Below are 27,987 nucleotides of genomic sequence, written 5' to 3'. Positions count from 1 at the left end.
CCCAGAGCTCCATGCCGGGATCCCCGCTGCGGCTCTTCTGCTCGGCATCCTGGAGGAAACATCTGATCGTCTCCAGCGTCTCCTGCAGCTCCTTGATCTTCTTCTTCACGCCCAGCACTTTGCATATCTCTCCCTCCACGAAAGCTGCCACATCGTTGACGTATCTCGAAACGAAAGTATCCAGAATCATTGCCATCTCTCCAGGACGAACAGGGAAAAGGCCTCGGCACTCTCGGGAAGAAGACTCGATGCCCCAAGTGGTGGTTCCGCGAGCACACTTACGTATGATGTTTAATGCCTACACCGATCGAATTTTCATCAAAAGAATAACCTAAGCTGAAAATGCTTGCTCCCAGTCATTGTCGAGAAAGAAATTTTGTTATGATTGTCAAGTATTTTTCGAGTCTTATTTAATTAATTCTTAGGAATTCTAGTATAAAAGAATCATTGATAAATTAAGATTTATTTATTCTATCAAAATCTTATTATCTCTTGATTAATATTCTATCAAAATCTTATTATCAAATTCTTTGCTTCGATCTTACCATTTCCATCTCATCTTTTCAATCCTTAAATTAATATAAATAATTTAAGTTATATAATTTATACACGGTATGTTTGATTTAAATCAAACTAATTAAAAGGATCATAAACATAACTACTAAGAATTTTATAAAATAAGTATTTAGAATAAATGATAAAAAAATCTAAAAAACATAATTTTATGATAATTACTAATAATATTTAGACATTATTATAGTTTATAACTATCACACTAAAATATTTTTAAAGATCAATTTAAATTTGTTGACAAGTCACCGACTGACATATTAATAAAAAAATTAATTAAAATTCACTGTGAAAGTATTTAAGGAATTCAAATAAAACTATAACCTCAAGAACATTGCATGTTAGGCATGACTCATTTAAAATTTACTATAATAAAATTAAGGATAAATGAAACTTAAATGAGCTGACTAGTATATATATTTAGAAAGAATTAAAATTAAAATAGGAAAGACTCATAATATTTTGGGTACAACTTAAGGATTGGATTCAACTCAAGGATTGAGTAACAATAAAAGAAAGTTAAAGCGTAAATCATTTGAGTTTATAAATGCTATATAAACTCATAAAAGAAAAATATTTTGTAAAAATAAGAGTCTTCAATTTACATGAAAAAAAATTGGATTTAGGGACTATTTTTAAATATTTATTATTTATCTAAAAAAATTTAAAAGATATAGATCTTATTACTCTTATTATAGTACAAGAATAGTTGAATATAGTAATGTAAGATTGTTAGAAAATAATAAATTAATTAAAATAATTTTTTTTAAATTTGATATTAAAAAATATAGATTTATACTCCTTTATCATTTTATATTCGAAAGATTTTTTTCTTTAAATCACTAAAAGAATTGATGAAGATGAATAATAAAATAATATTAATAAATAATTAAAATCATATATATGTATATATTCTATCAATTTTTTGATATATTATTTAATTATTAATTATTAGAAATTTCTTCTTCCCCAACAATCTTGGAGTTCACTAAATATAATAACTTGATTTCTTAGTGAGACATAAATTCTTATTGAAAATTGATACAAATAATTGAAAATTAGGAGGGTCATAAATATATGTCTTATTGAAAAATGTAATGACAAAATATGTCATCAGGATAAAATATATAAAAACCCTTAAGAAAAAGGTAGGATCCAATTATTGAAAACAAACAACAAACATGTGTAACACATTACTTTCGTAGGATTCACATGAGATCATCCACACAATTGGTGTCTCTCTAGTTAAGCCCAAGCCGCCATGAGAAATCCAGCATTATTGCACGTAACTGTTAGCTAAAGGAAACGTAGATGTAAAGTTAAAATAGCACACATCTAAATGACATTGACTCGTCATTCGTTAGATTACTGTTCGACATAACATCCCACAACCTGACAATCCATTCTGTGATATCTAATGAGCATCTAAATGACTTTACTTCTGTTCGACATGACATCCCACTGAACCTAATAATCAATTCTGTAATATCTAATGAGCACTTAAACGACATTGACTCGTCTTCGACATGACATCCCACAAACCATCATAATCTACTCCATAAATGACATCGACTGATTCTTTGCTTAACTACTGTTCGACATGACATCCTAAGAAACCTAATAATTCATTTTGTAATATCTAATAAGTGATTGTGTGATCTGTTAGCATATGACGATTACCTGAGATAATTTAAATATTAAAGACTTTCTAAATTGATATACTTCTAGTTCCACAGTGACTAATAAGGCACTCAAAGACCCCATAATCTTTATCAATTTATCAGATATCAATGAGTTATCATGCAATACTTAGAGAGTAACATTTAGTCTTTAAAAACTTTTATATTAAATTGTGATCAAAATAGTTAAAAAATGTGTCATGGAATCCAATTTGGTTTTGGATTAGATGAGTGATTTAGAGCTAAGTGGCACAATTATAAATGTCGTGCGGCATCTATTCTAGAATGTGGTCCAATAGTTTTCTCCATTTCAGATAAAAACATATTGATCTTGCATGTTCACCTCTATTTTTTTCTCTTTTTCTTTACACACACTATGTCCTCTAATTGATTAATTTATATTTGTAATATTATTAACTTGTCTCAATCGAATTTCATCATATTACAAGGTCTCGTTGCTTCTGTCTCATCACTTCAATCCTGTCACTTTCATCTCGCTACTTCAACCCTACTATTTTTATTCTATCGTAGTCTCCTCCTTCATTACTTTTGACGTCTACTATTTTGACCTTGCTATCAGCCACGATCTCAAACCTTTTAAAATATATGATCCTATCTAATTAGATAAGATATATTATAAATATAATTAGATTCTGATTATGATAATCGGTCAATAAAAAGAAAGTCTAATTATGATAAAATTCTTTATGAGATACCTTTGATGGGAGAGACTATTAATTACTTATCATAGACCCTTTACTCTTAGGGACTTAATGTGGATATGTGACGTAATGTTATTGAGAGATTACATATCTTCTCTCATCTCATCTAGTCATGTTAAGTTATTGAAAGATTACAGATCTTTTTTCATCTCCTCCTAGTCCCTAATTCATCGCTCATAGCTATCTTACAAAAGATAGGAAAAGAGAAGGCGACTCTAGCTTTTCTTGTAGATCAACATCAATGCAGCTTTTGGATTCGACGACGGTGTACCTATAGAACAGATAAAGACTTTTTTAGATGCATCGAAAAGTATGCATATTATATATGATCTATTATTATTTGATTTCGATATAAAATTTTTTACATAATATTATAATTATAATTTTTATGTTTATAATCCTCTCTTGTATCTACCTTGCGAAAGTAGGATAACTTTGAGGCCATCTATAATGCCCACTTGAAGAAGGAGGTGACGATGACCAAAAGCACCACTATTGTAATGAAAGAAGAAGATGGTGTTAGCTATTACGAGAGTCCTTTTATAATATTAGAGAAAAATAAAATGTTAAACCAAATAATGTTGCAAAAAGCTAAAAAGAGAGACTTAAAAAAAAAATTATCCCCAAGTTATTTTCAAAAATAGATAGCACAACAAAAAGAAAAAAAAACTAAACTACCACCTTTTTATTGAGTTAACATTCACAAACACAATAAAAATGTTTTGTACCAACACCGATCCATTTTCTCTCAAAATATTATTTTATGCTTCTGAAAAAACAAAACAGAGTAGTGTTTTCAACTCCAACGTGAAAAGCTGATAAAATTAAACCATCTAAGATAGGGATTTAGATATAAACCATGAAACATTGAAAAAGTTGGAATCAAATTATTGAATACAAACAAGTCTTCGTCTTTAGACCCACATGAGATGACGCGAGTTGCTGATAGATTTAGCTATGAGAAACGTACTACTACAAGTCGAATAGCATCTATCTAATTGACCCTCACGAGCATCTATCTCATCGCATGATGTAGTCTCGGAACCAGGACTTCAAGAACTCACTGGCTGAGTTTGAAAAATCTTTTAGGGAGTCAATTCAAAGAATATGTGAAACAACTTTGTATAACCAGTAGCTCAACACGAAGGATGGAGGAATTATAAGACAAAATCTTGGAAATAGCTAAATAAAGTTAACATCCTGCCAATGAATCGACAGAATGTGAGAGACGATAACAAAATTGTGCTGTTGAAATATAGTATGGCATGTCTAAGTTTATTGAGCATAGGTTATCCAGCATCCATAAGCACTACGCCCCGCAATCAACAATTTTAAATAGGTTGATTTTTTTTTAAAAATATTTATATAATTATAATAGTATTTTATTTAACAAAATCTTCTTATTATAGTATTTTTAGCCTATTATAATATTTTTAGTCTATTAAAATATCTTGATCATCATAATAAAAATACTATAAATCCTATTTTAAAATATTAAAAATAAGTCAAAGAAAATCAAAACACATTAAAAATCATTTGATATATTATACTATGATTCAAATAGGTATTTATGATAGTTTAGGAAAATCATAATCCAAAAAGAAATAAAAAAATTAATTTTTTTATAAAATTTTGATCGCAATAGTAAAAACACCATAAAATTTACTCAAAAACACCTTATCAGAATAAACTCCTAATCTCAACCAAATCAATTATAAACCTAAAAATATGAGACCATAACAATATGTGAGCAATGACAACTAAATATATACAATATGATGTGCTTAATTACATATTATCTCTTATAATTAGACATTTTTAGCATCTTGGTTCTCAAACTTAAAAACTTTATATTAAAATATCTATATTATGAAAGTGAAACATATACCTTCATTTACCCGAACATTGGTTTTATCGACAAAAGCACAAAATGATAAGAAAAAAAATAATTTTAATATCTTAATTATATTTTTAATGGTGACGGATAACAATGTCGTTGGGGCCACGGGTAGTTATTATTGAATGAGGAGGGAGAGCGATAACGTAAGGTGAGATAAAGGAAGAAGAGAAAAAAGATGATGCAAATATCGATGCTCTGTATCTACGTCAATACCACTTAACAACTACGTTAGTATTTGTGCTGTCCTCTTCTCCCTTTCCCTTTGCCTCACCTCTTATCACCACTCTCCCCCCTTATCCATAATAGTCACCCGGTATTATTGTCTACCACCACAAAAAACGTAACTAGAATATTAAAATTATCTTTTTGCTTATTGTTTTCATGCTTTCGTCGGTAAAATGAGATTTTAATATAAATTTTTGAAGTCTAGAGATCAAGATGCTAAAGATGTATAACTATAGAGGATAATATATAATTAGCCCCAATATGATGTCACTTAAAATAATTTTTAATAATATTTATGGTGTTTTTAATATCTTAATAAAAATGCTATAAATATTATTAAAAATACTATAAATGAGTTAAATGAAAATATTATAATAGTTTAAAGTCGATAAAAAAAAGGATGAAAATTTGGCCCTGCCTCGGAGCCAACCCACCGATCCGACATCACTCTTCCACCCACTTGGACGATCTTGCACTTTCGGGACAAGACCAAACCGTACCGGCCCTAAGCCACAGCATAAAGGTGTAAAAAATTTTTAACACTAGAAGGAGAGCCGAATGTCACCACGACATAAAGTGGCATCGACCCAAGTTGTACCTTTTTTTAGTAATAATTTTATGATATGACAAATGGTTAATTTGTTTAACCTTATATATATATATATATATATATATATATATATATATATATATATATATATATATATATATAATTAATTAATTCCACATGATTGTTGGTAGCTATTAGCTACCAGCAACACACTGCTAAAATCAAATAATATGCGTCTAGAAGGCATTGACAAGTACTTGGCTCCTTACAATACTTGGCTCTCACCCATTCAGATATCTCATTTGCAGTCAATAAATTATCTCAGTATATGCACCAGCCTTCTGCTATGCATTGGTCTACGGTTAAACGAATTTTGTGGTATCTTAAAGGGACCCTTAATCATGGTCTCTTTCTCCGTAAAACCACTCAACTTCATCTCCATGCCTTTGCTGATGCTGATTGGGCGGGAAACTTTGATGATAGAACCTCCACGTCAGAGTATGTCATCTTTCTTGGGTCTAATCCAATCAGTTGGAGTTCTAAGAAGCAAAAGACAATGGCCCGATCTACAACTGAAGCTGAATATCGTGCTATTGCTACCGCTGCTACTGTGCTGAAGTCAATTGGGTCACAAATCTTCTCAAGGGACCAAAGTCAGCTCTTCCCATATTCCTATAATATATTGTGACAATGTTGGAGCTACCTACTTATGTGTCAATCTAATGTTCCACTCACGTATGAAACACATTGTCATTGACTTTCACTTCGTGCGAGATCAAGTTGTTAGACATCAACTTCGTGTCTCTCACGTCCATATGGCTGATCAACTAGCAGACTTAGTCACGAAGCCTCTAGCCCGCAAACTATTTTTGTTGCATCGGTCTAAGATCGGTATCTTGACATGAGCTCGATCTTGCGATGGCATGATAACAGAGATTTTCACTGATAATAGAGAGATTTCCTCAACTGCATAGCATATGAGATTTTCTTAACTACATGAGAAAATATCTCTGCTTAGTTAAAATCTTCTCTTTCACCATGTATAAAGTGATACTAATTGGAATGTGCTTTTCTCTTTACCTTCCACCTCTTCTCTTCCTCATCATCCAAATTATTATGGTGGAGGCACGAGGGAGACAATCATGCCATGTTACTATACTTAAATAGCTATTATAATAGATCTAACATCATATTATTAGAAAATGCTATTACAATAGATCTAACTGGTATAACATCATGTTATAAAGGACAATCCTAGTAATAAATAATATTTTATCATGTAAAAGTCAACTGTCAACCACAGTGATATAATATGATGTCACCTTGCAATTTTCGATCACAATAATATAATATTTTGTTTTACCTTATGGATGACAGCCAAAATAATAAATTTTATTAGTCTATAAAATGCATGAAATTTATGCAATATGTATTTTCAGAAAATACTATATGATTATTTTAGTAGTTATATTAATTATACAAAATTTACAATACTTAATACTCAAGTACACACAACTTCATATGCAAATTAATAAAGGGTAATCTTATATAAGTTTATCATAGCATAATATCATCAAAATATTATAAACCAATTAATCATGGCTCTTTTGAATGTGCACTACCTATCTGAGGTAATTAATGATTTGTGTGATTAGGATACATTACAAACACATAAATTCTTTGTCCAGAACGTCATATCCGGTACATCGAACACTTCGCTTGATTAGAATATATAACGCATAAGTAATACTTTGGTTACGATGGTCATACCAGAGGTGTGTCAGTTGCTTCTTTTGGTTAGGGCATGTTAGTGTAAGCAGATTTGTTGACTATTCTTTCATGCCAATACACTGAAACTAGAAATCTTTTGTTGACTAGATCTACACTCGTTCATCTGGAATGAGTGTAGATAATTTTGATGGAGGAGCCTTGCTTCTAAACCCATTTTGTGGGCAGGTGTCATATGCCTTAGTGACAAAGAGACCATACAAGGATCATTCAACATTGTTGCATAAGACTGCTAGCATTAGATGTGCTTCATGTCCCAATACTGGTAAACCATATTCATATGACTTCTTAGTTCCCTAATATCGTTCAAAGTAAAAAAAAAATAATTAAAAAATTTATGCATCAAATATCGTGAACCTTCCATTTTTCACAAATATGATGATTGTCACATTTTTCAACAAAACGATGTTCATATGAATTTTCTTATACCATAATATTATGACAAGTAAAAAAAAATGATGCTTCAGAAATCATGTGAAACTTTAACTTTAGCAAATTTTATGACTATCAATTTTTTTTTTGAACGAAACAATGTTCATATTACCTATCTTGTACAACAATATTGTGCTAAATTGAAATTGTTTGATTTTTAAATGATACGTCTAAATTTTTACTAACAGTACAATATTGGTAAATTTTATGACCGTCTAGTACATATGTATAGTCTGTTTTGAAGTTTAAACCAATTGGCATATGACCTATATACTTATATTCTCAACCTGGCAAATGAACGTTAATCAGGGATATATACATTTTTATAGGTATGGTCTAGATAAGATTTAAATATCATCTTAAATTTTTTATCAATTTCATTGTATCTAAAATTCTAAATCAGTAGATGAGACATTATCTATAAATTCATATTTCATACGCAAGTTATAAACAAAAAGAGAAAGCGGTAGCTAATTATGCTTCCGTACATGCAGGCTTATCTGCATCAAGGTGTCGTTTGCAGCCATTTAGTTGCTTCCAGCATTAACTATTGACTAGCAGCAAATATCCCATAACTCATCCGAACCAATAATTTATAGAATAGATATGGGTTCAATACACTCGCGATATTAAAGAGTTCTAAAAAGAAAATCATAAAGATAAAACTAAACAATCATATTTTGATGTAATATTGAAAAACTTGGAATCAAATTATTGAATATATCACTTTAATAGTTTATCATAAGATTATGAATTTGAATCTTAGTTTTATCATTTATTTTCTTAAAAATATTAGATATAAATAATAAATAAGTCTTCGTCTTGAGACTCACATGAGATGATGTGAGTGTTAGCTTTTATATGCTAATGATTTGGGTGCATGATAGCTAATGTCATAACTGATCTAAACTAACAATTCAGAGCCACCGATCGATAAAGATTGATGGGTCTAAAATACCCATGATGTAAACAAATTCTAAAAGAAAAAAATAAGAAGATAAAACTAAACAAAAAATATATTTTTTAAATATATATATTAACTACAAACAACAAATAAATCAAATTATTGACTACAAACAATATATATATTAACTAATATATATATATTAAATATATATATTGAATATATATATTAACTAATATATATATATATATATATATATATATTAAATATATATATTAGTTAATATATATATATATTTTTTAAATATATATATTAACTACAAACAACAAATAAATCAAATTATTGAATATATCACTTTAATAGTTTATCATAAAATTTTGAATTTGAATCTTATCTTTATCATTTATTTTCTAAAAAATATTAAATATAAATAATAAATAAGTTTCATCTTGAGGGTCACATGAGATGATGTGAGTGTTAGCTTTTTTTACGTACGAGTGATTTTATTGCATAATAGTTGATATCACGACTTATCTGAACTAATAATTCATAGTAATTGATAGGTCTAATACACTCATGATATAAAAAAATTATAAAAAAATATATATTAAAAAGATAAAGCTAAATAAAAAATATATTTTTAAAAATATATATTAAATGCAAAAAATAAATAAGTTTTTACCTTGAGATGAACATGAAATATAAAGCTAAACAACCACATTTAGATGTAACATTGAAAAACTTGGAGTCAAATTATTGAATATATCACTTTAATAGTTTTAAACTAAGATTATGAATTTGAATCTTAGCTTTATCATTTATTTTTTAAAATATTAAATATAAATAATCAATAAGTCTTCGTCTTGAGGCCCATATGAGATGATGTGAGTGTTAGCTTTTATACGCAAATGATTCGATTGCATGATAGCTGATGTCACAACTCATTTGAACTAAAAATTCATAGCCACTAATCGATATGGATTAATGGGTCCAATGCACCCGTGATAAAAAAAATTCTAAAAGAAAAAAATTAGAAAGATAAAACTAAACAAAAAATATATTTATATATATATTAAATATAAATAATAAATTATTGAATGACAATTTTTGATGATGAAATCAATTGATGAGTTTGTGATCTACTCTGTATTTTGAGTGACCTAGGATTAGTTTCGATAAATGAGAAGCAAATTGATTAAAGTAGGAGGAATCATACATTGGGCCGGAGTTGAACATGTTAGGAGATTGGATGTCAGGCCGGAGGATTGATCGACGTGCCAACAGAAGGACTTCATGCCATGAGTTCGGGCATCGAGTTGAAGGATCGGACATTACGCCAAGGAGATCGAAAGTTGCGGGGGTCAACATACCGATTAGGCAATACACCGAAGGAGAGGACGATGCGCTGAAGAATCGAACGAAGCGCCGGAAGAACCAATGACACGTCGGATATCATATGATTTAGGCTTTGTAATAATTTGTTTAGATTGAGTTAGTTTAGGTCTAATTGAGTCGGTATTGGGGTAAAACAATGTCAACTCAATTAGGTGCCAATTAGGCTTGAATCAATGTAGAATTAGACCTACAATTTGGCCCATTTAGTGTCGGTCTGGTGGTGGTACCACCCAGACTAGGCACTGGTACTGCCCAGACATAGTCTCCTAAACTATGTCAAGTGATGGTACCACCTAGTGTCAGAATTGACAAGCGATGGTACCGTCAATACTCCGAAATCTCGGAGATTTGAATTTTGGCTCTACTTTTTGAAATCATTTGGGGCCTATAAATATCCCACTTATCCTTACTCAGTAAACACATCAACCGAGAATAAAAAGTGGGGAAAGCACTATTGTAATCTTGTAAGAATTCTCGTCCTCTAGCTTTAAGTGTTGGTTTTAGCTTAAGAGACGGGTGAGTGGGTTGTAAATGTTATCTCCTAAACGTATAAAAAGGAGAAACGAGTTGTAAGAGAGTATTGGTCTTCGCCCATTGAAGGAAAACTGTTAGTGGATGCTGGTGGCCTTAACGGAGGTGGAATCGAGAGTGGACGCAGGTCACAATGACTAGACCACTATAAAACTCGATTTGCATTTCATTGATATTGCTTTAATTACTTATTAAACTTATTCTAAGTCAAGCACACTTTCAACATTTCCAACACGATTTTTCATTGAATGAAAGTTTTGGAATCATTGAGGCTTTATCAAAGCACTAATTCACCCTCCGTCTTAGTGTCGATTTCGATCGTAGCAATTGGTATCAGAGCCAGTTTCTCTCTCTTTGGTTTAACACCAAAGAGAGATGGCTTTTTTCAGCTTTCACGAAGGTCATTCTATCATTCATCCTCCTATGTTCAATAGGACGAACTACACATATTGAAAAACTCGATTGAGAGTTTTCTTGCTTTCTATAAATTTTGATTTATGGAACATTGTTAAAAGCAGTTTTGAAAAGTTTTTCAAACCAATGAACGAATTGAATGATTTGGAGAAGACTTTTTTTTTAATGCTAAAGCAATAAACGCTTTGTTTTATGCCTTAGACAAAAACGAATTTAATCGAGTTTCTATTTATTAAACTATATATGAGATTTATCATACTCTTGAAATTATACATGAAGGCACAAGTAGAGTTAAATATTCTAAAATTAATCTTTTGATGCATGATTTAAATTATTTCATATAAAGCCAAGCAAAACTATTGTTGACATATATACCCGTTTTATGGATGTTGTCAATAGTTTAAAAAGTCTTAGTAAATGTTTTTCTAATTTTGAACTTGTTAATAAAATACTAAGATCCTTTCCAAAAAGTTAAGATCTAAAAGTGACAGTAATACAAGAGACAAAAGACTTGAATACTTTCTTTCTTGAAAAACTTATCGAGTCTTTAATGACCTATGAAATGACTTATATCGAATATGAGAATAACCTTCCAAAGAATATAAATAATTTGACACTTCGAACAATAGAAGACCACTTGAGAGAAAACTCAAGTGATGATGATAATGATAATAACTTTAAACTCCTAATAATAAAATTTAAAAGATTCAAAAAACAAAAATTAAAGAATAAAAATAAACTTAAAAAAGGATAAAACAACTTGCTATAAATGTAATCGGCTAGGGCACTTAAAAAGCGAATGTCCACAAATGAAGAAGAAGCTACAAAAGAAGAATTAAGGTGACATGGGACGAATTAAGTGCATCCAAAGATGAGGTTGCAAACTACGCCTTGGTGGCCTTCGACAACGAGGCAAGTGACTCAACCAAAACGCCTTTACCTTACTATGAAATTAATTGATATATTTCATGAGTTGTTATTTAATTAGTTAGTAATAAATAAAAAATATAAAAAAATTCATGCTTCTCTTTCTAGTGATTTTAAAAAATAAAAAATGAGCATGACAATTGCATGTTAACTCCTTACACTAAATGTAATGAGTTAGATTCACTAAAGAAGGAAACTATATTACTGCAATAAATAATAATAAAAGAAAAATCATTGGAATTAAAACGATTATTAACAAATCGAATCTTTTGTGTGAAGATGCCATGTTAGTGGACATAACTCATTAAATATTTGTGTAATAAGTGATAAAAATTTGAATCTAATGCTTGCATACCAAATAAAAATAATTCTATGAATGCTTAAATGTTTATCTTGATGATTTTCATGATGAGGCTTGTTTTTTGGTTTTTAAATATTGATGCATATTTTATTTGGCATAAAAGACAGAGGCATACTTGTATGAAATAAATCACATAAATTGAAATACATAAAAAGAGGTATGCATCTTTTTTGAAAATATTTTTATTTCTAAAACTTATCAAGATTATTAATCCATGTATATTATTATTTTTTGAATCTCTTGAACTATGAAAGTGATTTTGATGATATGAATTTGAATGAGTTATTATCCATGATCTTGATTCCTTGATAATTATAACTTGAGATTTTATGAATCTAGATCTTTTATTCTCCTATGTTCCTTTTTGTGATTTACTAAAGAGAATATCTTTTTTGGAATTTATGACTTAAGATTTTTCTTACTATTCGATCTCCCAAGATATTAAAAAAATATATTAAAATGAATCATGTCTTTTGGTATTCATATGATCTTTGATATTATATCCTTCTTGACATGATTTTCATTATATACAATTCCCTTATATTTATGGTTGTATACCTTATGTGATGCTCAGAGCATTGATGTAAGAAGAAAAATTTACACCATTGTATTATTCCTCTCTTCTTCTCTTTGACAATAACAAAGGGGAAAAAGTCTTACTAGCTTGCACATCACAAAAAGAAGCAAAAATTGCTAGTTTGCACATTTCGAGGAAAGAAAACTTGCTAGCTAGCAAAAGGAAGCAAAAATCGCTACATATTGCAAAAGAAAGCAAAATTGCATGGTTGCGCATTCCAAAAAAGTAGAAACATGCTCTTTTGCACATTTCAATAGAAAAAGTACTAGCTTACTCATCTAAAAAGAAGCAAAACTTGCTAGCCTTCATACTTCAAAGAGAAGTAACACTTGCCAACTTATTAGCTTGCATGTTCTAAAGTGATGTAAATCTTGCTAAATTGCTAGCTTGAAAACTTGTTAGTTGTGTTTCTTCTTTTTGTTGATGACAAAAGGGGATAAGTTATGATGATGATCATGCAAGGTGTACTTTGATTATGCATGAAATACTCATGATTTTAAGATGCATGCAATGATGTGATTAATTGGTTCTTTTAATATTCATGATGCATGTAATAATGAAATAGTCATGCTTTCTGAATTTAAAGTTTCTATCAATATAACATATTGATAGAGGGAGTTTAGTTTAAACTCCGTCATCAATTGATTATCATCATCAAAAAGAGGAAGATTGTTTAATCTCAGATTTTGATGATGAAATCAATTGATGAGTTTGTGATCTAATCTACGTTTTGAGTGATGCAGGACTAGCGTCAATCAAAGAGAGGCAAATTGATTGAAGCAGGAGGAATCATACGTTATGCCGGAATTGAACATATTAGGAGATTGGATGTTGGGCCACAGGATCGGTCGATGTGTCGACAGAAAGACTTCATGCCATGAGTTTAGGCATCGGGCCGAAGGATTGGACATTGCACCAAGGAGATCGAAAGTTGCGAGAGTCAACATGCCGATTGAGTAATACACTGAAGGAGAGAACAATGTAACGAAGGATCGGACAAAGCACTAGAAGAACCAATGACATGGTAGACAATATATAATTCGTGCTTTATAATAATTTATCTAGATCAAGTTAGTTTAGGTCTAATTGAAGTTGGTATTGGGGTGAAACAATGCCAACTCAAATAGGGGCCAATTGGGCTTGAATTAGGGCTGAATTGGGTATATTGTTTGACCCATTCAATGTCTTATAGCAAGGTCTCGCAGTGGTACTGCCCAGACTAGGCGATAGTACCGCTCAAACTAAGCAATGATACTGCCAAACTGGGTAGTGGTACCAATCAGACATAGTCTCCCAAATTGTGTCAGGTGGTGGTACCGTCCAGTATTAGTGTGTTAGGCGGTAGTACCATCAGACTAGGCGATGGTACCGCCAATATCTCGAAATCTCAGGGATTTAAATTTTGGCTCCACTTTTTGAAGTCATTTGAGGCCTATAAATATCCTACTCATCCCTACTTAGTAAAAATATCAACTGACAACAAAAACTGAGGAAAACACTATTGTAATCATGTGAGAATTCCCTTCCTCTAGCTCTAAGTATTGATTTCAGTTTAAGAGAGGAGTGAGTGGGTTGTAAAGGTTATCTCCTAAACCTATAAAAAGAAGAAAGAGTTGTAAGATGGTAGTTGGTCTTTACTCATTGAAGGAAGACCGTTAGTGGATATCGGTGGCCTCAATGGAGAAAAAATCAAGAGTGGACGTAGGTCACGATGATCGAATCACTAAAAAAACTCAGTTTGCATTTCTGTTTGTTTTTTATTATCATTGATATTCCTTTAATTGCTTATTGTATATATTCTAAGTCAAGCACACCTTCAATATTTTTGACATAATTTTTCATCGAACGAAAGTTTTTGAATCATTAAGATTTTTATCGAAGAAGTAATTCACCCCCTCTTAGTGTCGATTTTCGTCTTAACATAAATAAGTCTCTCTTGAGACCCACATGAAAGATAAAGCTAAACAACCACATTTTGATGTAACATTGAAAAACTTAGAATCGAATTATTGAATATATCACTTTAATAGTTTATTGTAAAATTATGAATTTGAATCTTAGCTTTATCATTTTATTTTAAAAAAATATTAAATATAAATAATAAATAAGTCTTCGTCTTGAGGCCCACATGAGATGATGTGAGTGTTAGCTTTTAGATACAAATGATTCGGATGCATGATAGCTGATGTCACAACTCATCTAAACTAATAATTCATAGCCACTAATCAATATAAATTGATGGGTCAAATACACCTGTGATATAAAAAAAATTCTAAAAGAAAAAAATTAGAAAGATAAAGCTAAACAAAAAAAATATTTTAAAAAATATATATTAAATACAAACAACAAATAAGTCTTCATCTTGAGACCCAAATAAAAGATAAAGCTAAACAACAATATTTTGATGTAGCAATGAAAAACTTTAATAATTGAATATATCACTTTATTGAATATATTATTTTAATATTTTATCATAAGATTATGAATTTGAATCTTAGCTTTATCATTTATTTATTTTTAAATATTAAATATAAATAATAAATAAGTCTTCGTCTTGAGGCCCACGTGAGATGATGTGAGTGTTAGCTTTTATATGCGAATGATTCGATTGCATGATAGCTGATGTCATGACTCATCCGAACTAATTATTCATAGCCATTAATCGATATAGATTTATGGGTCCAATACACTCGCGATATAAAAAAATTCTAAAAGAAAAAAGTTAGAAAGATAAAAATAAATATAAAATATATTTTTAAATATATATTAAATATAAATAATAAATAAGTCTAGACCCACATGAAAGATAAAACTAAACAACCATCTTTTAATGTAACGTTGAAAAACTTGGAATAAAGTTATTGAATATACCACTTTAATAGTTTATCGTAAATTATGAATTTAAATCCCAACTTCATTATTTATTTTTTTAAAAAAAATATTAAATACAAACTAAGTCTTAGTCTTAAGGCCCACATGAGATGATGTGAATGTTAGCTTTTTATATACAAATGATTCAACATGGTTGCATGATAGCTGATATCAGACTCATTCGAATCAATAATCATAGCCATAGATTAATATGGATTGATGGTCCAATACACCCATGATATAAAAGAATTTTAAAGGAAAAAAATCACAAAGATAAAAATAAACCATCTTTTGATGTAACTTTGAAAAACTTGGAATCAAGTTATTAAATATATCACTTTAATAGTTTATCATAAGATTATGAATTATAAATTTGAATCCTAGCTTCATCATTTATATTTTTAAAAATACATTAAATATAAATAACAAATAATTTTTCATCTTAAGCCCACATCAGATGATGTGAGTGTTAGTTTTTATATTCGAATGAATAGACATGGGCTAAATATAAAACTAAACAATCTTTTAGCTTGATTCCAAACCAATAATTCACTACTCATCAGATGATGAATCGACATCAGATGATGTTAGTGTTAGTGTCACTAACATCAACAATGAATGAATCGACATCAGATGATGTGAGTGTTAGTGTTAGTGTCACTACTCATCCAAACCAATAATTCAGAGTTAAAGATAAAGCTAAACAATCTTTTTCGATATAACCTTAAAAAACTTAGAATTAAATTATTGAGTGTATCATTTTAATACTTTACCATATGATTTTGAAATCAAATATTATTTTCATAATTTCTCGTTTAAAAAATTATATACATTAAATATAAAAAATAAATAAATCTTCCTCTCGAGGATCACATGAGAGATGATGTGAGTGTCAGCTTCTATATGCGAATGATTCAACATGGTTGCATGATTCAACCACGGAGTCGAGTTGTTTCTTTCTAATTGACACTCACTAGCAACTATCTCAGCGTTATTTTGTTGACTATGATTGCACAGGCCATCGCACGTTGAAGTCTCCGAAACAGAGCTCCCTGAACACGCTGGTTGAGTTCAAAAAATCTACCACGGAGTCGATTCAAAGAATCCGTGAAACAACTGTGTATAACCAGCAGCTCAGCGCGGAGGTCGGAGGAATCGCATGACGAAATATTGGGAACAGCTAGCAAAATTTGACATCCTGCCGATGAATCCACAGAATCTGGGAGAGGATTACAAGACTGTACTACTGAAGTATATAGCATGTGTCTCCTATGGCACGCCTAAGTTTATTGAGCATAGGTTATCGAACATCCATAAGCACTATGCCCCCGCAATCAACATAAGACAGAATATGGTACGAGCATTTCGAGAGATGCATGCAAGTTGAAATTAATGTTTCTGGTCCCAACCCCCACAGGGTGAATGTGGGGGTTGGGACCAGAAACATGCAAGTTGAATACGGGCATTTCGAGAGATGCATGCAAGTTGAAATTAATGTTTCTGGTCCCAACCCCCACAAGTTGAAATTAATGTTCATTGCATGAAGCAAACACAACCCCCACAGGGTGAATGTGTTGGATGCTTTCGTTCATTCTCGGAAGTTGAAAGCATAAAGTGTCCACACACACAAGTTTCTTCAGGAGCCTATTGAGTTAACTTCATGTGAAGTCAATAGTGACTCTTACCAAATATTGTGCTGATATTACTGATGCAATATAATAACAACATTTTAATTGGACTTGACTACATGCATCTTTTCATGCTAAAAAGAACAAAAAAAAATATTTTCGACGTGCTAAATACTTTAGTAAATGAGCACATTGTGAGCTGTTATGTTCAATGAGACAAATAGACAAATCAGTATTTTTATTATCCTTTATTCATGATAAGTTAAGGGGGGTTTGGGATAAATATAGTATCCAAAAATGTTAATTAAGAAGTAGAAGAGGTTAATTGACAAAAAAAAATTAGAGATGGTCATCAATCTAAATGATGAATTTGATCCGACATGACCTGCTTTTCAAATATTAGCATAATAGAATTGATCATCAATTCAAAGTGTTGGTTCCTCGTTTGCATCTTAATATCTCAAGTTGAAGGATGTTATAAAACTACATCAGATAATCTCTGGTGTGAACTTTTCGATGTTTAAGTTAACGAACTATTTTTCTTATGACGTTCCGATTGATTATCAATTCTAACTATATTAAAAGTACCATCATCACGTCCCTCTCATAAAATTAGGTGGAGATGGCTATCACGCTTTGAACAATATAAAATTGTGTTCCCTAATGCTAAATATTTGACGTCCTAATTAACTCATTTTGCACGGCATAAGTTTCCATTTGGTGGGTCTGTGTTGAGCTGAGGACTGTCTTTTAGCTACCTTCTTGTCAGCTAATAATTGATGCCAAAAGAATCAGTAGATTTGATTCCAAAATACACATTTATTATGTATCATTTTCTTGTTACGAAACACATAAAAAGCGACCAAAGTTAATTCCACTAAATTGAATCACACTCTTAGAAATTTCAGATGGGATCGAGCCACTAATCAGACATCAGCTAGCAAAGAACGAAGAAGAACTATGATGTCTCATTTCAACCAATCAACGGCATAGCCCACATTGCATGTAATCGTAGAAGAGTAGAATTACAGTTCTAAATTGAACGGAGCTTAAAGCTAGCAACAATTCTTTATTAGAATTGAAGAGTCATATTTGTCTCACACCACATCGGGCAATTGAACAATAGGATTATCAAAAGCACAAGAACTGCGAGAGAGAGAGAGAGAGAGAGAGAGAGTATTGAGAATTTAGGAGGGATTTTTATTTTTATTTTTTGAGATCGTCATAACTAAAACTTGGTTTCTTACCATCAAAACGCATCGTGTCTTCCATGACAGAGTGTTCAACAAAAACATAAAGTTGTTTTCTTCTTGCTTTGGGGAAGCTGTTGAAGGCACCCAAGAACTCATATGATGTAGGAAAGACGACTTGCTTGTGCATACATCTGATTCGATATCGATTTAACTTAGAAACTTCTTCTATCTCTTGTACGATAATTATGTGATTCGTAGGGTTGCAGTGGTGGATTAGATTTCAAATTAGAGATGAGAAACAAAATGAATTTTCATTAAATCTTAGATTACAATATCTTTCACCATTGTTTCCGACACAACTATACTAAGTAAGAATCGGTAACTACTTTGCTTTTCGATCTCGAACATACTCTACAATCTCGAACATACTCTACCTTGCTTTTAGATTACAATATCCTTCACCCTTGCTTTTCGATCTCGAACATACTCTACGATCATTTATTAATATGTTATTAATCCTTGGCCTTTTTCTTACTATAAGATTTAGCCTTGCATCAAATTTTTTTAAAAAAATAATTAGATTTATAAATATTTGATGGATTTATAATTATTAATTTGAGCTTAAGCTTTCTAAACTAAGTGAGAATAAAGGCTTCATTGAGTAAGCCATGGCATGTAAAGCAAATTTTTATTCAAAGAAGGTCCTTTAACACTTTAATCCATAATCCATAGATGTTTTATTCTATTGCACAAAAACATGTAGTTTGTGTTTCCAAAAGAGAAATATATTAACCAAGCAATAGAAACAAGAAAGGAGCTCTGTATATCAAAAGCACAAAAAAACAATTGGGCTGAGAGGAGGGTCAGTTCCCTCTTCAGAAAAATACAGATTTGATTAGCCTAACATATCTAGTGAACTAATTAGCAGCCTTATTCCACTCTCTATATATATACATGAGAGATTACGTAGGAATCAAAACAATACTGAATGTGTCAAATATCTTCAATTATATTTTGGACTGCCCAGAGAGTAAAAATTATCCTGTGTAACACCTTAACTAGAACCTCTGGATGAATCAGTTTGAGCCCATCTTGTTTAGCTACTCGAAGGCCATCTCTTACAATAGTAGCCTCACGATACAACATACTCCCAACTCTCAAAAGACCTGCATCGAAGAACAAGGGATCACAAGTATCATTTCTTGATAGAAATCGTACAAACTCATGTAGTTGATATCCTGCAAAGAAGAAAACGACGTAAAATGTCAACACAAACCCTGAAATTATATATAGGTAGATAAGAGAACCTAAAGAAAAAAAAGGGAAGAAGAATACACAGTTGCAATTTACCTCAGGCTAAAAGGGCAGCCCTCCAGCAATGGTAAGCTTCGTTCCGTTTCAAACTTGCAGCTGTTTGCCTTTAGGATCAGTGACAGTGTGGTGAGGTGATGCCGATTAATCACCACAAGTTATGTGGTTGTCAGTGCTGATTCGACAAATATCAAGCTATCATCTTGACATGATAATATCAAATAAACAAATAAGATACAAGCAAACAAACAGTCTGATAATAGGATGAAAACAGTAAATCCCTGCAATGCACTGTCCAGCTTTCTGTTGGGGATAGAGGAGCAAGGAGAAACAGAATACTACGATACGAGTAAAAAGAATCCTTTCGACTCAAGAAAACTGATGTAGTATTAAAAACAGGAGAATTGATTAGACACTTACAAGATACCAAATGCACACAGATTCTCTATCTTTCTCTGCTTGCTATCTCAATCTCTCAATCTCTATCTCAATAGACTCAGGCTCAATGCCTTGCTACATGAACTACGATCCTATTTATAGGACCTAATGACAATCACCCTAACTACTAGATCACGAGGTGGTTAATGAAACCACCTTATAACTACTAGATCATGATTCAAGTGGTTATTGAAATCATCATGTAACCACTAGATCATGATAATAATCTAGATAGATAACTAGAATCAAATCTCAACACTCCCCCTTGATTCATAGTTGCATGCACCAATTTGCGACATAAAATAAATATTCTTTCAAACTGGAAGTGATATGGTGAGGATATCCGCAACTTGCTCATCCGTTCCATAATACTTCATTGTGATGGCTCCACTTGCCCGAAGTACCCTTTTGATCATCTAAAGCTCCTGCACAATCACTATTAGTGAAACCAAATAATTTGCATTTAAATTTTGTTTTGAACACCCATTTTAATCCAATCGCTTTCTTTTCTTTCGGTAGATCCATTAGCTCCCAAGTTTCATTCTTCTCAATTGACTTGATTTCCTCCTTCATTGCTTTTCTCCATTCCTCCTTTTTAATTGCTTCCTTAAAAGTTGTCGGATCTGAAATAAACAAAGCAAATGTTGAGTTATAAATTTCTGTCAGTGATCTGAAATTTCTTGGAGGGGTTTCATCTGAGGAATCCGAATTTGAACTGCTATTGGGTGAGGCTGACGATGAACTTATTAGAGCAGGATCTGTCACTTGATTCTGCGGAGTGTCTAGTTCTACTGGAATTTGCATTTGTGTTTCACCTTTATTGGTCTCCCAATTCCAACTTGCCCTTTCATCAAACATAACATTTCTGTTAATAATAACTTTGCCACTAACAGGGTTATATAATCGATATGCTTTAGATTGTAAAGAATAACCAATTAAAATGCATTTCTCTAATTTTTCATCAAGCTTGTGATGATTTTGTGAATTCACCAAAGCATAAGCAATACAACCAAAAATTCTTAGATGTCTAACACTTGGTTTCATATCATACCAAGCCTCAAAAGGAGTTCGATTCATAACAGCCTTAGTTGGTGAAATATTCAACAAATAAACTGCTGTTGCAACTGCTTCTGCCCAAAACTGATTTGGAAGATGTTTTTCTTTAAGCAAACTTCTTGCCATTTCAACGACAGTCCGATTCTTTCGCTCAGCTACACCATTTTGCTCCGGTGTATATGGTGCTGTCAATTCTCTATGAATACCATTTTCTTCACAAAAAGAACTAAACTCATTAGATAAAAATTCACCACCTCTATCTGTCCGAAGTGTCTTTATATATCTACCACTTTGTCTTTCTACAAGTGCCTTGAATTTTCAAAAATTATCAAATGTTTCAGATTTCAATTTCAAAAAATATACCCAACTCATGCGACTATAATCATCCGTAAACAATAAAAAATATTGACTTTCACCAAAAGATTTTGTATTCATAGGTCCACATAAGTCAGCATGAACTAATTCAAGACAATTAGATGCTCTCCATGCTTTTCCAATAGGAAATGATTTTCTACTTTGTTTGCCATAAATACATCCTTCACATACATCAAGTGTATTAATCTTAGGCAATCCAAAAACCATTCCTTTTTGACTTAACAACCTTAAACCTTTAATGTTAAGGTGTCCATATCTTAAATGCCATAAACTAGACTCATTCTTTTGAGTTGTGATAAGCGCATGCCTTTCAATATTTGACACATCAAGTGGAAACATCTTGTTTTGTGTCATGCAAACATTTACTATAATCAAACCAGATTTCTTATCTCTAATAGTGCATGAACCATCATCAAATATTACTGAATATCCATCATTTACTAATTGTCCAACACTCAACAAATTATGTGATAAAGTAGGAACAAAGAAAACATTATTAAGGTATTTTACCTTCCCTTGATTTGTCTTCACCTCAATTGTTCCTTTCCCTTCCACTTGGATTTGCTTGTTATCTCCAAGTCTAACATTCAACTTGTGAGTCTCATCAATATCTCTAAATATTGATTTTATGCCTGACATATGATTAGAACATCCACTATCCAAAAACCAAATATCATTTGAGATGTTATGAATTTGTGAATGAGTCATAAACAACTTACTATTTTCTTCTTTTTTCTCCACATAGCTTGCTTGCTTTTCTCTTTTCCAGCAATCTACCTTCATATGACCAAACTTTTTACAATAATGACATTGAATTCCACTTTTGTAATTTTGATCATAATTTGATTGCCCTTGTTCATCAAAGTGTCCTCTTCCTTTTCCATTTCCTCTACCACGAAATCCTCCTCTGCCACGTCCTCTTCCTGTTGATTTTTTATCTTCTTTTGAAATAGAAGACTCCCCCTTAGCCTGAAATGATTTTTCTTCACTTTTTTCAAGTGACCTGTTCAACCTTACTTCATGTGCTTGCAAGGAACCCATTAGTTCATCAAATGAATAAGTAGATAAATCTTTTGATTCCTCAATTGCGGCAACAACATGATCAAATTTCGGAGTTAAACTTCTCAAAACTTTTGCAACAATTATATGATCAGGAAGATGTTCACCATAAGATTTCATTTGACTAACAATTTCAGTCACTCGAGAAAGAAAATCTTGCACTGATTCATTACTTTTCATGAACAAAATTTCAAACTCACGACGGAAGGTTTGAAGTTTTACCATAATCACCCTTGATGAGCCTTGAAATTCATTTTGAAGTATCAACCAAGCTTGCTTTGAGGTTGTCGCTGTTGCAATTCTTGAGAAGATCGTCTCATGTACAGCTTGTTGAATGAAGAACAATGCCTTTGAATCATTCTTTCTATTCTCCCTCAGCCTGATTTCATCATCTGGATCTGCATATCCATTCTCTATTAAGTCCCAAAGATCTTGAGACTTGAATAGAGTCTTCATCTTGATACTCCAAAATTCATAACTTTTGCCTGAGAAGATGGGGATAAGGGGATGAGACACGGAATTGCCATTGAAAGCCATAATGCCCAGTTCAGATTGAAACCCGGGCTCTGATAACACAAATGTTGGGGATAGAGAAGCAAGGAGAAACAGAATACTACGATACGAGTAAAAAGAATCCTTTCGACTCAAGAAAACTGATGTAGTATTAAAAACAGGAGAATTGATTAGACACTTACAAGATACCAAATGCACACAGATTCTCTATCTTTCTCTGCTTGCTATCTCAATCTCTCAATCTCTATCTCAATAGACTCAGGCTCAATGCCTTGCTACATGAACTACGGTCCTATTTATAGGACCTAATGACAATCACCCTAACTACTAGATCACGAGGTGGTTAATGAAACCACCTTATAACTACTAGATCATGATTCAAGTGGTTATTGAAATCATCATGTAACCACTAGATCATGATAATAATCTAGATAGATAACTAGAATCAAATCTCAACACTTTCTTCACAACACATATATATCTAAGAAGCGTAAACATGCGTAGAGATCTTCCATTGATCCTGCAAAAACCGAGAAAGAAAAGGTGGAAGTCAACATAAGAACTAAAAGGAAATATACTGGGATAGAAAACAAATGAAAAAGACTTACAAGAAATACTAATCCCCTTCTCCTGGATGTACGTTTGTATCTTACATGTATGGATCCTTGACATATCGCAGGTATTCTTCGTCCAAATAGTCTGAATTTTGACATCTGGAATCTGTTGAATAATGTGCCAATACTGGTTGCTCTTGAGACAGCTCTTTACCAGTCCTAACCCGCATTTCAGTTCGAATTTTCTGAAGATCCACTGAGCGGAAGGAATGCTTTGGGACTGCTCAATTAGACTCATTTGTAGTGGACATATCAGTTTTATGTGTGGCAGCCGGTCGAGATTATCCAGGTGCTCCAGATTTGGACAACCATGAACCTCTAAACACTTCACGGAAACATTGGATATTCTGTTCTTCTTCTTGTTGTCTGTGACTCTGAGAACGTCATCCAACCGGAGGTTTGTGACTTCTCTCAAGTCGTGAGCTCCATAGAGGTACAATTCTTTCAAGTTGGTACCATGGGATAGGCCTTCCGGAAGAGCTCTCAGCTTGGAGCAGTCGGCAAGAACACACTCCTTTAGATTGGGAAACAGTCTTCCCTGCCCGCCGACCGACCATTCTTCCCGGTTGGGCATGTCGTTGAACTCCAGATGTTCGAGTTTCGGGAATGCGGAAGATCCCACCGGTAAACTGCAGTCGAGAAATTCAACTCCGATGGTTTTGACGGCTTTGAAACTTATGATTTCCAGATATTTTAGCAGCGATAACATGCCTAGAGGAGGTAGCTCGGTGCATGATGGGAAGTGCCAGAACTTCAAGTACTCCAGGTTAGCAAAAGATTGGTCCAGCGAGTGTGACACCATCCAGCCTGGGAGTCTCCGACCGAAGAATTGGCTGATGGTAAGGTCTGCAGGCTTGTTGGAGGAGAGAGTTCATTATATATCTTCTCTGCTCTCCCGATTTCCTCCTCGTCCTCCTGGTCATGCATGTTGTTCCCATCTCCATTATCTTCTTCTTCCTCCTCGTCTTCACTCTCTTCGTCCTCATCTACACCGTCGTCGTCGACTTCAACATCCTCGCCATCGTCCGCGACATGCATCCAACTCAAAAGGAGATAACTAAGGAAGCGTTTCTCCGCAAGTATCGACGCTGATCCCGTCGCTACTGCTCTCTCCAGTTTGGATATTCTCAGATATCTTAGCTCGAAAAGCGCTCGCAATTCCTCCAAGTCGCACCCCTCGTCCATCTCATTCGTTGGGTCATCAAGGCCGACCACAAATCCTTAAAGATTGTTAAGCTTTGTTAACTTTTAGATTCCCTTGGGTACATGAGTCAGCGGAGTATCGAAAGCATCGAGACACCTCAGACTGTGCAGCCTCGTGACAGCATTAGGAAGCCTGTGCAAGTGGTTGCAGCGGGAAATGATCAAAGTCTAGATGTTTGCAAGTCGCCCTATCGTTTTGGTATATCATTAATCTTTGTACCATGAAGATCTAAGTATCTTAGATGCAATAGATCCTCGATGCAATCCGAAATTCTATCGATCGATGTATCTCTCAAATCCAACACTTGTAGGTACGGTAACCTTCTCAGCACATCGTCGTCGATTATCGTTGTCCCCCATGTTAGAAAATGGCAACCTACGAATCTTGGTGTTTGCTTGTGTATCTAATTCCCCGCCATGTCTAATCGAAATCCCTTCGTCTCTCATCAAATATGCACAAAGGGATCGTAAATGATCATGCATAGAGCAACGACTATTGTCTGCGTACAATGGATCCAGCTGTAGCAGATTCCTCAAAACTAGTTCCCTATAGTACTCCTCGGCTACATCTTCCATCAACCTATTATTATTTCCATGTTCTACGATAAGGCCTTCAGCCACCCAAAACCGAACGATTTGTCTGAAATGTATAGTACTTCTCTCTGGGTATAAGGAGCAATAGATAAAACATTGTTTCAGGTAAGATGGTAAATCCTCGAAGCTCAAATTCAAAGCCCCCGGTAGTTCATCCTCCATCTTGTTCATACTTCAAGCATCACTCTCAAGGACTTCTTCCCACTTCACTATGCTTCTGTTCTTGTAAGCTAAAACCCCTGCAATAGCTTTGATGGAAAGAGGAAGTCCATCACACTTTCTAACAATTTTCCTACCTACGCATGTCATCCTCCTCCCCTGCTTCGAATACTATCTTCCGAAGCAACATCCACCCACTATTTTCATCCATTTTCTCCACTAGGTTGATATAGCTATGTCTGACACCTATCAACGCACTTTCTTTTCTCGTGGTAACTAAGATCGTGCTGCTGCCTTCTCCTTTACTAAGTGGTCTCCTGAGGAAATCATTCCAAACAGTTGCACTCCAAACGTCGTCCAACACGAGGAACAAGTTTTTGGTCAGGAGAGAGGCGAGTTTAGGTTCCAATTCTGACCTGCTTTCTCCCTTAAAAGATTCTACACCTTCGGCTGCACACCTTACTAGCTCTTTCAGTAAATCGATCTCGGAATAATCCTTAGACACATACAACCATTTACTGATAGGAAAGTTGTCCTTGATCCTTTGGTCGTTGTATTTTTGACGTGCTAAAGTGGTCTTTCCGATGCCACCCATCCCTACAATCCCAAAAACACGACACTTTTGCTTATTTTACTGGAGCATGGCATCAATCAGATTGTGGGCAGCTACTTCAATTTGTTCCCCTACAGTGTCCTCCTCAACTTCTAAGGGAGATGTCTCCCGTGTAGTTGTTTTGTGAGGTTGGGGTTCTTGGGTTGCCGACACTATCTCAGGCACCAAGGCATTGAACTCGGCCATTTCTTTCAGTCTAGCATTAAGTGCGTCGATTTTGGTAGCGATCTCTTGACGGTATTTAGTGCACTTAAAGCTAGAGGAAACAAAGCCGAGAGGGGAGCTTACCGCTGACGCTGATGCCGGCGGAGCTTCCAACAGTTTCCCACCTTCGATCGTGCAGAGATCGATGATATCATTGGCATCGTACATGAGATCTTTCAGCATCCTCACCCAGTTGTCAATGACGCGCTCACACGCCTCTTCCGCTCTGCATCTTGGATCAAACATCTGATTTTGACCAAGTTTTCCGTCAGCGATTTGATCTCCTTCTTCACACCTAGCACCTTGCATACCTCTCCCTCCAGAAACTCTGTTACGACTTTAAGGTATCTTGAAACAAAGAAATTAAGGATCATTGCCATGATCTCTTTGACACCAACCGAGGAAATGCCACACCACTCAGAAAGAAAGTTTGATGTGTTGTTTGCACGGCCAAGTGTTCCTTGAGCACAAATATATTTGTATCCAAGAGCAGCATCATCAGTAGAACAAACAGGCTAAAACAAACCACGCCTGCAAACAAAATTACGACAAATGTCAAGGATGGAGTCTTACCTTCACCGGTTCCCGTTGGCAAGCGAAACAAAAAAAATGGAACGCTCGTCTGTCTGCATTCAAACCGGTAGCTATAATTTTAAGATGAGAGCGCACTCGCATGCAGCAGTATCTATGTTTCTTTCCACTGTGCATGTTTTGTTGCATTAGATACCAGAAATCTCCGGGAGTCATGAAATCGTACGAGCGGCCCGGCCCCTAACGACAGAAGTTAATCGACCGAGGAACAACATGGAATTGTTTCCTAAGGTGATCCATGCAGTAGCCGTCAGAAATCAGATTACCTTATCATCTACTTTCTTAGTCTTCCGAGATCTGAGACAAATAAGACGAGTAGCTCAACGGAGAAGACGGCAGAGTCACATGGCGAAATCTCGGAAGTAGAAGTCGCGGTATCTGGGAAGTGTGTGCAACTGTTCAAGTTTGAGATGAAGATGAGACCCAGCAGCTCAGCGGAGTGGACGGAGGAGTTGCGGGGCGAAGTCTCGGAAACAGAGATCGCAGGACACGCTGAACAGCTGTGTTTGCTGAGTTCGAAAAATCTGCAAGGAGTCGATTCAAAGAATCTGTGAAACAACTGTGTATAACCAGCGACTCGGCGCAGAGGA

The 27,987-nt window shown here is 33.6% G+C and overlaps 1 pseudogene; it reads right to left on the bottom strand.

Moving 5' to 3' along the window:
* Nucleotides 1-23,963: 23,963 nt before the first annotated feature.
* LOC135650927 (putative disease resistance protein RGA3) lies at nucleotides 23,964-26,817 on the bottom strand (annotated as a pseudogene).
* Nucleotides 26,818-27,987: the final 1,170 nt, after the last annotated feature.

The sequence above is a fragment of the Musa acuminata genome, chromosome BXJ3-10, assembly GCF_036884655.1.
Source record: "Musa acuminata AAA Group cultivar baxijiao chromosome BXJ3-10, Cavendish_Baxijiao_AAA, whole genome shotgun sequence".
NCBI lineage: Eukaryota > Viridiplantae > Streptophyta > Magnoliopsida > Zingiberales > Musaceae > Musa > Musa acuminata.
The sequence above is the reverse complement of the archived record's forward strand: the minus strand, read 5'-3'. Positions and strand labels throughout refer to the sequence as shown.